The sequence below is a fragment of the Eptatretus burgeri genome, chromosome 7 (assembly GCF_056783735.1).
Source record: "Eptatretus burgeri isolate ZD-2024b chromosome 7, Ebu_testis_v1, whole genome shotgun sequence".
Taxonomy (NCBI): domain Eukaryota; kingdom Metazoa; phylum Chordata; class Myxini; order Myxiniformes; family Myxinidae; genus Eptatretus; species Eptatretus burgeri.
In genome coordinates this window covers 102,506,139-102,521,724 of record NC_140967.1, presented here as the reverse complement: position 1 = coordinate 102,521,724, position 15,586 = coordinate 102,506,139, and the positions used below count along the sequence as shown (strand labels likewise).

The following is a 15,586-nucleotide window of genomic DNA, read 5'->3' as shown; positions in this document are numbered from 1 at the left end:
ACATCAGCCTTGATTTGATCCTGACACGGTTTAACAAACCTCCTTTGAGTAGTAACTTTCTCTGCTGCTGTGAGACGCCAGGAGTTCATGTTCTCTGAGTCGTCGACCACATCTGCCGCGTCGTTGCGATGTCACGTGTTTCCCTCAGCCAATCATCTTGATTTCATGACCCTCGGCCATTTTGAATCGGGGGCCTTCGTGAACGGGTGGGCTCTCTCACGTTCCGTTCGCAGTCTTGTGAACCCGGCCCCCGTGTGAACCCCATTTTACTGTTCTATCTTCGCTTCGTCACCCCAAAGGAGTCGCCATCTTGTAAGTTCATATATTTTGGGTGATTGAATTTTTTTTTTTACCAATCGATCGGTGAGGCCTGTGTCGCTATCCTAATGAGGCCTGTGTCGTTATCCTAATGAGGCCTGTGTCGCTATCCTAATGAGGCCTGTGTCGCTATCCTAATGAGGCCTGTGTCGCTATCTAAATTCCAGGATGAGGTTTATTTAGCGACAGTATGTTCTTTATTATACCGAGTGTGTTAATATGTGCAGAACATTATTGCGAGTGTTTGTGTGTTGCCGGTGTTTGTGTCGCTCTCTCGGGTTTCCCGACTCGATGGTCTCGTATGTCCCGGATGTCAATTGAATGAGTAAAATTGAAGAAGAAGAAGAAGAATTTGGTGCTGCAAGCTGGATGATGAACATGCATCACCGTTCGCCGTGCTCACCTGTACGTCTCGTACGTGGAGCTCGGCGGTGCATTGTTGTTTTGTTGCAGTGAATCTGTGTGGATGAAAGGTCTTTGTTAAATGAAGATACGAATGAAACAAGTGAGATCTGTTTAATCGGTGATCTTTGATTACTGCATTGAAAATCGTCCTGCTGTGATCAGCCAAGTTCTAGACGGGGTAATACGAGCATCTCTGAAGGACAAAGAACATATCGTGCACTATGATGTGGAACAAAAATGACTTTCGTAGGATTTTTGTGCCGAAATTGTTTTTTTTTTTTTTTTTTTTTTTTTTTTTGCAGTTTTGTCAACTGCAGGGGGTAAATTAACAGAAAAATTTGGTGGTTTAATTTTTTTCCCGTCAACTTTGAGGGTATTTTGGGGGGCCCTTTCGGGGAGTGACCCCCCCAAATATTGCTCTGCCTATATCTTCGCTCCTCGACATGTGAGCTTCATTATCTTGGTGTCTCGGATAGGGTTTATGGGGGGCTCTGAGTTCAATTATGATGGTTATGCGGTGATCTGAGGTCAAGGTCACAGGTCCAAAGTCACCACAGGGTCATAAATGGCCTCAAAAGGTCAATCCGCCAAAATAATTGAACTATATTGGGTAATACCACTTCATATGGGTTTTTGTGGGTGAGGAATTCAATGGTGACATTCTTTTTTTTTTTAATTGGAGGTCATGATCAGGTTATAAAGGTCATGGTCAAGGTCATTTGGGTAGGTAAAAATATGCTGAAAACAAAATATGGCACATCTCATGATATAACGTGCAAGTATAAAACCTTAATTTTGGCAAAAAAATCCAGAGCAATTGCACACTATAACACATCACATTCTTAATCTCATGACCAAAACTATAAACCTGTAAATTTATAAAACCAGAAACCTGTACATTATACATCTTCATCCTCAATATCGTCATGCCTGACATTTTGACATTCGTGGTCATGACATTTGCAAAGCGGCGTGCAGGGGAGGTTGTTTTTTTGCACAAGAACAGTTGCGTGCACAGGCAGAGGATTTACAGCCGCATTTGATCAGCTCCAGAACTGCTTGTGGAGCAGGTAGTGCAAGACACTGTAGAGGGAAGATTGCACCATCCTCGAGGACCCAACCGCTGTCTTCCAAACTCGGAAGTTGGGGATGTGTAATGACATAAGCTTTGTTCACCATGCATACAAAGTTTTCCCGTTGAATATGAGGCAGCAGTGTACAGGGGCGGATCTTGGTCTCAGGCAAAAGGGGGGTTTACATTTTTGGCTTTGAGGAAAGGTGGGTGGGTGGCAATATACCCATGTGAGTGCCAACATTGCGAAGCCCATACGAGGGGGGGGGGTATCCCCTCTCTTTGAGGTGGAGGGCTGGGGCATGCTTCCCTCGGAAATCTTTACATATACAATGTTTTTTCCCGGACTCTTAAGACAATTTGAAAACACATTTAGGATCTTTGAGTCGAACAGTTTCAACCCATAACTTTATTTCAAACACTGAAACGAATCTTTTGTCCAATACAAATATAAACGAGTGGGGGGAGAACTCGGTGGAGTGCAAAACCTCTGCCGCCAATACTGCTAAGTCACTTAAGTGAACCTGATATCCCATTCATTGTAGGTTAAAACGGATCAAACTCTACTGAACCACGATTGAATAAACTAAACGAGATCGATGCGCATGTAGAAATGCCAAAAAAAATCGAAATTGTTTTGAAAAAAAAGTTGCAAAATTTTTTTTTTTTATCTCACAAATTTTTTTTTGGGGGGGGGTTGGAAATCACTTAAAACATGTAGAAATGCAAAAACAAAAATTAAAATATTTTTTCAAAATGGCCGCCATAGCGGCCATATTGGACTTTGGACCAAGTCCAAAATCTAATGGCATGATCCTTGGACCATACCTAATCCCCCCACCAAGTTTCCTCGAAATCCGTCCAGGAGTTTTTCCGTAACACTGTTCACAAACAAACAGACAGGGGTGAAAACAGTAACCTCCGTCCATCTTCGATGGCGGAGGTTAATGACATAATGAACATAATCATAGGTCGGTGGTTAGGGCCACATTGTTGGGATGGAAGTATTTTCAATTTTTAACACAATGGTCACAATGTTCTCAGTCAAATATAATTGATTGGCAGAAAAGTCGCCTTGGTTGTTTCTGGATAAAGCACTGCACTATTTTGGCTGGATCTAGTTGCAGAGTTGCCTGGTAGTGAACAGCCATGAGTGTGAGTCCAGCCAGCCTCTCCTCCCCCATGGTGGACCTTAGATGGGTCTTCACTCTGTGCAATGCTGAAAATGATCGTTCAGCCTCGCAGCGGGAGATTGGAGACGTGCAACCCACAATTATGAGTTGTCTCGCATTGGGGAAGAAGTCTTCATCAGCATGTGCAAGGCAGTCAACGAAGTCCCCAGGGAACTTGGTCTTGTCCTCCTTTTCGCATTATCTCCTCCAGCTTCTGATCTCTGCCTAATATAAAGAGAATAATAGGCACACTATAAAGGGAACTCTCTTAACATACTAATGTGTATAATTATTATTAAAACACAGAATCCATTACATAATAATATTTGCACTCGATGTTGATTATACCTTTAGTTTTTCTGGCGATGGAAGATCAGCTTCCCAGAACATCAACTCCTGCACCTCTCCTTCAATACTTCTTAACCTGCGCCATCGAAGATGGACGTAAGTTACTGTTTTCACCCCTGTCTGTTTGTGAACAGTATTAGGGAAAAACTCGTCAACGGATTTCGACGAAACTTGGTGGGGGGGATTAGGTATGGTCCAAGGATCATGCCACTAGATTTTGGACTTGGTCCAAAGTCGAATATGGCGGCCATTTTTGAAAAAATATTTGAATTTTTGTTTTTGCATTTATTCATGTTTTAAGTGATTTCCAACCAAAAAAAAAAAATGTTGGAGAAAAAAAAAAACAGCAAAATTTTACTTTTTTCCAAAAAAATTTCGATTTTATTTGAAAAATATGTGAATTTTTTTTTGCAATGTTTTTCAAAAAAATTACGATTTTTTTTTATTTTTTATTTTTTATTTTTTATTTTTTTTTGCATTTCTACATGCATGTCGATCTCGTTCAGTTTATTCAATCGTAGTTTAGTAGAGTCTGATCCGTTTTGACCTACAATGAATAGGATATCATTTTCACAAGTGACCCTGCAGTATTGGCGGCGGAGGTTTTGCACTCTACCGAGTGCTCCCCCTCTAGTTTTGAATGGTTTTAGAGATATATTTCTGACACTGTTTTCCTCTTTGCAAATGTTCCTTCAGTACTGGATCATGTGAAGCTGTGTGTTCAAGCACTGCAAGAAAGTTCCCCCTGTTCACCAGGGGATTTGCAGTGCTGTCATCTCTGTGACCTCGCAAAGACAGACCCTGCCTTCCCAGGAGGAGGATGGTTTGTACAATTTTCACTCAGAATATGTTTATTTATCAATCCTGGTGTTGGCGCAGTGGTTAGGGCAACGGCTTGGGATCCAAAAGGTCCTGAGTTCAAGCCCCGTTGGGCCACTGAATTAATACACCAGGGGGTTGACTCAGCCTGTCATCCTTCCGAGGTCGGCGAAATGAGTTCCAGTATACTGGGCCGGTGTATACCCCGGTTAAAATAGGTGTACCATATCCCTGTGTCGTCAGAGGCGACCAGGGTTGCGTCAGGAAGGGCATCCGGCGTAAAACATGTGCCAAATCTCTATGCGGATCTTACAGATGATCCGCTGTGGCGACCCCTAATGGGAGCAGCCGAAAGAAGAAGAAGAATATGTTTATTTATCAGAATATCTCTGATACTGTCTGAGCTTCAAGATTGATGTGGGTGTCAATCCTGGTGTGGGGATTCTGGAAGGTGTTGATGAAAGCCTTTGCTCGGTCAGAAGCCCATTGGTGGTACATATCAGTAACATGGTTAGGGAGGACCCCATCCTTGCCCTTGGCACGTGTGAATTTTTTGAATGGGGTCTTCACCAGAACTCCAAAGGTGCTTTTCTTGCTGTAGGCATACAAGGCACAGTATTTACAGAAACCACCTTTCTGTGATGGAGAATATACCAGCCATGGGTATTCCTCGAGCCATGACAACTGAAAGCTGATTTTCCAGTTATTTCCTGACTTTTTCACATTTTGGTATGCCAGAGGGACCTCGCTGTCCCTGTTGGGCCTGAAGTGGTTTGTGAGCAGCTGAAATCTTTGTGTGTCGGACAGAGTTGACTTCTTATCAGAAGGTTCACAAACAAACAGGCCAATATCAATGACATCCACATCCATGCTATCCTCATCATTAAGGGTTTCCTCTGCCTGGACTCGAGGAGTTTCACTACAACCTGCAATTGAAGCACATCCAACGCCACTAGCACCAGTGCCTTCACTATGGTAAACACCAACACCATCACCGCTGTTATTATCGTCATGATCATCACCAACATGATGATCTTCTTGTTGAACTTGTTGAGCCCTGAATAAAATGTGGAAATATTCATTTTAGTTATTCCACTTACAATAAACACATGTCACATTACATGAAAATACCAATACTGACTCGTACACCCATGCCCCCTGGCAATGTCATATGGTGGTATGCCCTATTGTATGAATAAAGCTCATTTGCAAAGTTTATAGAAAGTTATTTAAGTCCATCTCATGAGAAAAAAATATGTATAATTTTTCATACCTGCCAGTGAAAAAAGATGTAAGGCTGGATTGCCGCAGTCTCTTTGCAGGTTCCATACAACTTCAGCAACTTAAAATGGCTCTCCTAATAAATTCACCTGTTGAGAGTTTCCAGGAACCCTGCATAATGTGCCTGCAATTTAGCTGGGCAGGAGTTCCAGCATGTGGAGAAACTCGGTCACATTTAGTCCCAATGTAACCAATGGTAACAGTCAGTGTTGAGGTCAGACCACCGAATTAGTGAAATGTCGTCCCTAAAAAGCTAATTTTATGTCGATATTATGTTGTGAGTGGACTAATTATTGTATTTTGTGGAGGAAAAAAGACTGATTGAGTGGAAGAAATAGTTGTGATGCTGTCTGGTTGGTATTTTTATGATTCATTAGGAGCTATTTTCTCTCTGCAGAGAATCTTAAAGACATGTTTTTTCATGGTTTGGGTAAAGCTGTTAAAGTCAGAAATGAGGAGTGAAAGGGGGTGGGGGGGGTTACATTATTTATCTTGACATTTTGGTGGACAACCTTTGTCCAAAATATTTTTCCTTTGCAGCACTGATATCAATTTTTGCCAATGTGAGAGAAAAGTTGCGTTGAATCAATATTAAGATCTGTGGAATTGTTATATTGTGGAAAGATCTGTCATATTGGCATCTCCGTTTCATTGTCCATCTACCATACATCACACGCTAGAACGTCATAATTGTGCGATGACGTCACGTCGCTATGACGTAATGAGATGACGTAGGTTAGCGTAACATCCCAGCAAAATATGAAGTCGTACCACAGGTTGAGGTTGAGTGCAGGGTTGAGGGAGAGGGTTAAATTGAGTGAGAAGTTGAGTGAGGGGTTGAGGAATGGAGGGTTGAGGGAGGTACTGTTGGAGATAGCGGTTGAGGGACACGTTGAGTGAGGAGACGGGCTGAGGAGTTGAGGGAGAGTCAGGGAGGAAGGCAGGGGTTGATGAGTGTTTGAGGGAGGGGCTGAGGGGTTCAGGGAGGGAGCGGTTGAGGGCAGGAGGGGGAGAGAGGGTGGGTGGGAGGGGTTGAAGGGGGAGGGTTGAGGGAGGGAGGGATGGTTGATGGAAGGAGGGTTGAGTGAGGGATTGATAACTTTGTGAGGGTTTTTTTCATGTGTGATTGAAAAATAAGAGTGATCGTGCTGTATTCACCTTCATTTGCTAAAAATTATCGCCAACTAAAGTATTTATTTTGTGGTCTTGTCTCGTTCAGATCCTGTCAGGTCAGGCAGTTTGTGGTCACAGGAAAATCCCCAGTTTCTTTCATCTTGCAGACAGACAGACACCTTTCCAGCCTCCTCACCCTGGCTGGGCCAGAGTACAATAATATTGTGCATTAAAATGTACATGCAATCGGGATTTTCAAAATATGATATTCACCTTCAAATTAAATGATCAATTCTTTGAAGACACAGCTCCCCCTCCCAGAATTCAATTCATCAGCACCCCTCTCCCTCCCCTCCCTCCCCTCCCCTCCTGGAATTAAATACTTTTTTTTATACCTATACCATAGCATGTACTATCGAGTGACTGGATGTGGAACATTCATCATGAGCCATAATTTATGGAGTGTAACATTTCAAGCATAAGTTGAGAACGACGTAAAAACACAACTCATTGGGACAATTTCTGGCAGTAACACTTACAACAAATTTAATAGTAAGCACCTGAAGGGGCGGGGGGGGTTGCAAACCCCCCCAACCCCCCACTCTAGATCCGCCACTGTCGGCTTCCATCTAACCCCCACTCCCCTCTATCTCTCTGTCTCTGTTCATTTACTTCCATCGAACCCCACTCTTTTCTCTGTCTCTGTTTTGTCTCAAATTGAAGTCCCTGTCATCTGGTGATAGGCCTTTCCAAAGATCTATGTCGCCACCTTTTAACCAGTTCGATAAAATTTGGGAAATGTCTTTCTCATGTGAAAACTAGCCCAGCCAAGGTCAGTTGTAGGTTGTCATGACCAAAACTCCCCCCTTCTCTTTGTTCTCTTTCCTTCTCCCAAACTCTCCCCCACTTTCCATCAGATATATATATATATATATATATATATATATATATATATATATATATATATATATATATATATATATATATATATATATATATATATTGTTACGCTGCCGGTGTGTCGGCCGCCAACCTACCGCTCTGACTGAGCCGCAAGTCGAGTCGGCCCGACCTATCGCCACCCGTCCGAGTCGACGGGCCCTTGTACAAGAAGTGAAATGCGCCAATGGGCAGACCACATGGGGTAGGGTCGATTGCCAATCTTCAATGTACCTAAATACCCACGTGATCCAACTACCGGGGTATTCCACCCTCGACGGAACTCGTACGGAACAAACCGCTGAGGCGAGCCTGTCCCGTGCGAGATTCCGAGCGGCTTAATTGCCGAGAACCGTCGGTCCAAATGTCCCCCTTTTACGGCAAATCAACGGCTTTCCAACTACCAACACACGAAATGCTCAGTCAATGAAAGAATCGACGCGACGAGCTGAAAACATTGAACAATTGGGGTATTTATTAATAATAATGGGGAACTAGAGAAGCACGAAAGAGCAGAACTATACCGACTATACGAAATGCAAAGATTTACAGCACACAAAGCACTTAACAATTTCCTACTTATTAGACGGGCCCACCGACACACGTTCGCACACACACACACCCAAGAGATGGTGGCTGAGGCCTTTATTAACGAGCTCGAGCTCGGAGGACAGGTGAGCTGAAACCCAGAACCTATCTCGAACCTCTCCACCTCGTGTGGCCTTCAAGTTGTTCGGACCCGGGCTCCCGCGAATCCTCCCGCGCCTCTCAACACGTGCTGGTGAGACGAGGCGCCGATCCTTCCCGTCGATGCGTCGCTTCCCGAGGAACCACCTCCAAGATGAGGTCGACGAGTCGCACCAAGCCGAGAACCAAACGGAGAACAAAGAGCTCCACGAACCAAGAAGAAGAAGAAGCCCCATTCGCAGCTCGAGCCGAGCAACCGGCTCAACTTTCTTTCAAACAAAGCAGCTCTCCAAAAGCCTTCCGAGCCAAGCAGGACCCGAAGCTCTGCTGAACAACTCCTCTGCAGAAGCAAAAAGCTTCTGAAGGCCTCAACCCTAACCCAAGCCAAGCAGGACCCGACGGCCTGCTGAACGACGCAGTCCCCACTCCGACACGAACAAAGTAAGGATCTCCTCTTTATCCTTCTTCGCCCCCTCCCCCATTCCCGGCGTGACTCATGCCCTCGTGATCCATCCCCCGCTCAACCAAGGATGGGAGGGAGTTGTTGACGTCATGAATCACGGGATGGAAGGGCTCTTCTTCCTCTTCGCAGAAGAGGGGGAAGGACGTCTCCATTATTCCCTCCCTAACTGTTAAATCGATCCGCAGCGCATCGAATCGATTTCTAAGCATTTAAACAATGGAAGGTGAGCTATCTCGGGAACAAGCACTTATCGACATAGCTGACGAAAGGAACCTGTATGTTGTGTGCAATCGAATTCCAAATTCGTAGATATATATATATATATATATATATATATATATATATATATATATATATATATATATATTTATATATACATATATATATATATATATATATATATATATATATATATATATATATATATATATATATATATACATATATACATATATATATATATACATATATATATATATATATATATATATATATATATATATACACACACACACACACAAGACTGCAGAGATCGAACCGAAAAGACATGATTGTTAAACCGAAGAGACCATCTAGTCCAGGTGATGATGCAGATGCCCGTGAGGCTCGAAGGTAAAGGGAAAAGAAAACGGCGAGCTGCCCCTGTGGAGTTGGAGGATGACGGGGAGCAGTCGGGAACGATATTATAATATCCATATTACAAGCCATATATACAGACGAACAAGCATATTGTGACGTCCACGGGACTTGAACAGTCCCGCCAACGTAGAATGAGCCGAAACGATGGAGGCGGTTAATTTATTTATAACCCAAACATGGCGGTTCTAATCGCTCTACCGCAAACGGGACGAGGAAGGTGGCACGAGTCACTTTTCACTGAGTTGATGATGTTTATTTGTTTTTATTATTAACCAGAAATAACAAGACTCGGCAAGAAAAGGGATCCGGGGCAATTCGACGGGGTGGTGTGGGATCGGGCGTGGGGAAAAACACAGACAATTCCATTGAATATATACTGAACAAAAATATAAACGCACCAACCTAAATATCTAAGTCAAGATTGCCATTATGGGAAAATGGTCAAACCGATGATATGTTTGAGCAATGGTTCCTTTGTTTTGCTCAAGACAGATTTTCCCATTGAAATTGACCACTCTGAGTGTGTGGACTCACACGTTGAGTAATCCTTCCCATGAGCACCATGGGGCTTGACAGAGTGATGGTCAGTGAGCGTGACCAGGACACAAATACTCCCTATCGCTTGCCCTATAAAAGGCCTCCCCAAAATGTGGACTGGTGCCAAATGTCAACATGCCACAGATGTCACAAATCTTGAGGGAGCGCGCCATTGGCATGCTGAATGCTGGGACGTCAGTACGGGCCGTTGCAGCACACTTCAATGTCCACCACTCCACTATTAGCCGCCTGAGAACGCGCCTCAGAGAGACTGGAAGCACCATGAACCGCCCACATGCCCGGCGACCACGTGTGACCACCGCCGGTCAGGATCGTCACATGAGGCTACAACATCTCCGGGATCGACTCCGACCGGCCACGAGGACTGCCGATGAGACTGTCGGGCTGCATAACAGGCGCATTTCAGCCCAGACGGTGCGTAACCGCTTGAGGGAGGCCAACCTCCGAGCCCGCCAACCACAACGGGGACTAGACCTCACTGCAGTCCGGCGTCAGACCCGACTGAACTGGGCTAATGTTCACTTGCGCTGGACCCTCGCACGATGGAGGAGAGTGCTGTTCACCGATGAGTCGCGGTTCCAGCTGTATCGGGTTGATGGCAGACTCCGCATCTGGAGTCGGGCTGGGGAGCACTACACTGATGCCAATGTCCTTCGTCGGGTGTCACACGGTGGTGCCAGTGTTATGGTGTGGGCAGGCATATGCCATGGAGAGCGCACTCGGCTTCATTTCATTGAAGGCAACTTGAACGGGCAGCGGTACAGGGACGAGATACTCAGACCCATCATCGTGCCGTTTGTGCTCATTCACCATGTGACGTTTCAGCACGACAATGCTCGCCCCCATGTTGCCAGGATCTGCATGGACTTCCTCGGTGAGGAGGACATTGATGTCCTCGACTGGCTTCCATATTCTCCCGACATGTCGCCCATCGGGCACCTTTGGGACGTTCTTGATCGACGCGTACGACAACGTTACGCAGTCCCAGAGAACGTCCGCCAGCTCCGTGTGGCTCTCCAGGAGGAATGGGAAAACATCCCTCAGGCCACCATCGATAATCTGGTGATGTCCATGCGCCGGAGATGCACCGCTCTGCGCGACGCCAACGGTGGACACACCCGCTACTGACTGTGTGAACTCTGACAGTGACACCTCGGTTGTGTCGGCTGTTGTAGCGCAAAGACTGTCGCCAGAATTCTCAAGGAACTCTTTGAAATTTAATGCTCAATTGTCATGGATTCTACAACCAAATTGTTGTGAAGATTTAGTATTAATGAGTTTGAGGTAAAATAGTAACAATCGCTTGGTGCATTTATATTTTTGCGCTTAGTGCGTTTATATTTTTGTTCAGTCTACAATTATCAAACCCTCAAAGGCGCCAAGCACACACACACACACACACACACACACACACACACACACACACACACACACACACACACACACACACACACACACACACACACACACACACACACACACACACACACACACACACACACACAAAACGTAGCTACTTCTGGTGGTCAGGCTGGACCGTGGTGTGGACGCAACTGTCCCTGGATCAGCGTCGGACGAGTTGGCCTTGCTCTCGTCAGGGGGGGCAGGAGAAACCATGGTGCTGTCGACCTCCTGGTCCTGGCCCAAGTCCGCTCACAGCCGCCAGGGAACCAGTTCTGGCGCCAAATTGCGAGCAGGAGAGGGAGGCAGGTTCGACCCCGTACTCCGAGTCAGCAGAACCTCAGAGCCAACCAAGGTGAGGCACGAGGCTCAGCAAGGCTCCAAGACACGATGAAGAACACGATCGAATCAGCACAACAACAAGTACGCTTCCCGCGCAACAGCCTCCACAGCAAAAAAACACGATCTTTTTGTCTCGATCTTCTTCCTCTTCCTTTTCGACCCCGAACAGAACGTTTTTATCCTCCCGTCCTCGTCACTTCCAATCGAGCCGTTTTATTGGCCCACCGCCGTCGCCTTCCGCCAATCGTGATCACGGGGCGGAGCCATCCGCAGCCCTGTCCTGTGACGTCACGGCCAGCCTCCAGGGGCTACTAAAAGGGGTTTACGCAGACACACTTACCCTATCCCGTGTCCCTATCTAATTACGTGACAATTATCATTTCCCCCTTGAAGAATTGAACATTTACGAGACAACTTATCACCACTGAATTGCTACTTATTACATCGAGATCCTGGTAAACTCGAACAGCATGGCATACCTAATTAAACATCCTAATTACCCTTTGAATGCATACCCCCCCCTCAAACGTAACAATATTATAACACAGACTGGTTCTTGATGTTCGTTTAACTCACTGTGAATCAACAATGATCAGTTGGTGAACTTACAAAAGGTATGTTTGACCAAAATTCCCGGTTTATTAATTTTTTTCTCCAAAATAATAAACTTCAGAAACTGAAACAACCACCATCGCCAACACATCTTACTTTCATTGCAACTACCGAAATACGGCACCATGACAGAAAGGTAATCATCTGAAGTTCCTCGAACCACCAGGTAATGGATGTTCACAGAGTTGGGCTGGCCAATGCGCTGGACTATATTCTCTGCCTGGATTAACATTTCGTGGGAGAGTCATCTTAGGTCATTTCAGGTGGCTTAAGGTCATTTGACTTTTTGTCTGTGGAAGGTCCTCTCTGCCAAACTGCCATCTGAGTAGCATGGAACGTGTTTTTTCCATCCAGTTATGAATTGTTGATGTCGATATTGTCTGCTGTGAAATGGACAAACTTGTGCAGAGCCAAATTGCGGGAAACAACTGCATACTCTTGCAGAGTATGTTCTGCAAGAGCTGTGTCTATCTCAAAAAAAGACTCAAAGTTGACGATATGATCAGCATTGTGAAAGAGCTTAACTCGCTTCTTCGACCTTGTTGCTTGGTGCAGGGCATTCCCAAGTCCAATGTATTTTGGTGTCCATTTCTTGCCACAGCTGACTCCAAACAAGATGTCTTGTGCAACATTTAAAACTTTGGAGTGAACTTTTGCTTGCTGATCCTGGTCTTCCTGTTCAGATTCTAATGCAGATGGACCCACATAAAATAAACGCAAGAACATGTACAAAGACTCAGGTATGCATGCAAATGCAGCATCTTCAGACTTCAAATCCTTTATGACCTGGCTGTGTCATTAAATCTCCTCTGATCTTTAGTGCAACATGTACAAATGAGTGGAATATATCATCTTGAAGTTGATACAAGGGCATATGAAGTTATTCATTATGAGTCAAACCTTCCATCTGCAGAAGTGGTACTTGAGAATATTTAGTTGGCACAAGTAAAGTGGTCCTGTCGGCAGTTGGTCCATGGCGTAGTGGTACAAACTGGTACACATCATCAAGTTTTTGACTTATTTTTACTTTAAATGATATCCTTCTCCTGGCATAAGATGGTGGAATACGAATGTTAGCTTCTTGTGCCAAGGAACAATAATGATTCCACACATCACTGAGATCTAACACTTGTCCTTTGTCAGCATATTTTTGCAATTCAGCACAAAGCCACACCATTGCAAGGTCTAATGTTTGACTGGCGTCTTTTGTTTTTGCTGTTGATCTTGTAAAGTTTATATCACAGTTCAAATGGTACTTGCCTTCTGCTGCAATAAGGTCATTGACATTTGACACACGGACATGGATAATGGGGTCAAATTTGGCAGCTTCCATAATTTGGGTACTCATTTTCAGTGTTGATATGGCAACCAATTTATGTTTGGTGGCATCCTTCTGGCAGAAAAGACATTTCATCCAATCAATAGACCCAAAACAATGGTGCAGGAGTGACTCTGATGTCATTAGGACACTGTTCTCTGGTGTTGACTGTGTCATAACTGCATGATGGACCACATGAGTCAGCTCGAGAAGACTGCAGGCGCTTAATCTTCCCTTTATCTGTGAGCACGGCAAAGCAACATCTTTGCCACACATTTGAATCTGGGTTGGAATGTAGTGTAGACTCAACCCTGTCAATCGCATCCCTGTTTTTGTCATCTCGGAGCTTCTTTCGAGTATTTGCTGCTGTTTCTCGGGTCTTCAGACCTTGCTCCCCAGCCTCTCGCAAGCTTTCTTTTGTGTCTTTTTGGCACAGGATACAGAGACTGTGTGTAACAACACGAGGTCACTTGAGGCTCAACACTGGCTCCATCGTTTATCTGTGAAAGATAAAAAATAACCATTACACAGTAATTGCAACTTGAAAATGATATCTTCATTAGATAGAATATTTTAATTTACTGATGTTTAAATGTCACAAAGTTGAGCTTCACATCCACCTTGGATAGAAATACTTAATTGTACTGATGTTTCAATATTTTTAAAATTTGAGTGTCACATCATCTATCTTGGATAGAATTTCTTAGGTATGCTCATGTTTAAATATCATAAAACTTGAGCTTCACGTCAGCTACCTTCAATAGAATTCCTGAAGGATTGTTATATTTGAATATCAGGGAACTTGACATCATCACATCAACCATTGGCAGCAGTCTATTCTCCAAACTTCAGAATATCAATACAAATTTCATTACCTATTGTTCCATGCAAAACAGATCAGTTCAGTTGAAACTTAACTAAAGCATGTTGATGTTCATGGTGCTGCATTCTTCCAAAATCTGAAAATCTCCAAATCTAAAATAAAATACTTCATGAAATATAATAAACAAGTAACAAATATGTTACCTTCTGATTAAAAAAAGGTAACAACTCTTCAACAGCAAATAACAATTCACAAGCTATTTCTAAAAAGGCTAGTTCATTGGTCCAACACATGTCTGTACTTTGAAAAAATCCCAATGAATCTTTAACAAGCACCAGCTGATAAACAGAGCCTTATCTAATACATCCTGACGTTCACTGATCCAGTAAAAACCACTGGAGAGATTTTGCAGAAAGTCAGCTCGAATTTGACCATATGTGGCAAATCTACAGGCATTCAAATGCTATCTTCGCATTTTGGAACATATCAACATATCACAATGTTGCTGATTGTTCTGATACAATGTTAGAAATAACAACCCAAACAACAATTTTAACGACAGGTAATTTGTGAAGTGAAAATAATTGCAGGATGATCATGCTGGAATATGATAAAGAAAATACATTATCGGGCTGACGAGGCAATTTTGGTACCAACTTTAAAATGTAAATTTGAACAACAAAGAGTCAAAATTGAGCTTGGTAACAAGCATTTTTGAATTCAGCATACTTGAATTAGGTTAAAAACACTTGTTGCCAACTTTTAACAAGAAATGCCTCAACCCTTCTTATCAGGTGTCTTTTCAGATTTTCTGTCCTGTCTAAGCCTCTTTGTGGTCCTTTCAAAGAAATGGGATCCCATCTTCGGATTCTGCCCGACACTACAAAAAGGCCCCTGTTCTCTACCCTTTATCCTATCCTTCACCGAGATATTCAAAGAAACAACAATTCATGACGTTTGTTAGTTCATCAATTGAACTGCAAAATGAGGACAATGACACTTTACGGATGAACTGTGAGATGATGTGCTACCAAACACGTGATGATTGACTTGAGTGTGTGATGAGCAGTGGAGGCCTTCAACAAGAATTGATGAAGAAGCAATGTGTGGTCTACAAGCTGCATGATGAATCTGAAAATCTACAGAGGTAACCGACCTGCACTTCAACAGAGGGTAACTTTCCTGCACATCCACAGAGGGTAACTTTCCTGCAGACTCACAGAGGGTAACTTTCCTGCACACTCACAGAGGGTAACTTTCCTGCACACCCACAGAG

At 43.9% G+C, this 15,586-nt stretch overlaps 2 long non-coding RNA genes across 2 annotated transcripts in view; one reads left to right on the top strand and one right to left on the bottom strand.

Moving 5' to 3' along the window:
• Positions 1 to 15,586, bottom strand: part of LOC147023949 (uncharacterized) — a 57,143-nt gene that overhangs the window by 32,595 nt on the left and 8,962 nt on the right. The window lies entirely within an intron of this gene.
• On the top strand, positions 152 to 5,213 carry LOC147023950 (uncharacterized). Its single transcript, XR_015060485.1, has 2 exons — positions 152 to 312; positions 4,012 to 5,213. It is a non-coding gene; the product is annotated as an uncharacterized LOC147023950 (long non-coding RNA).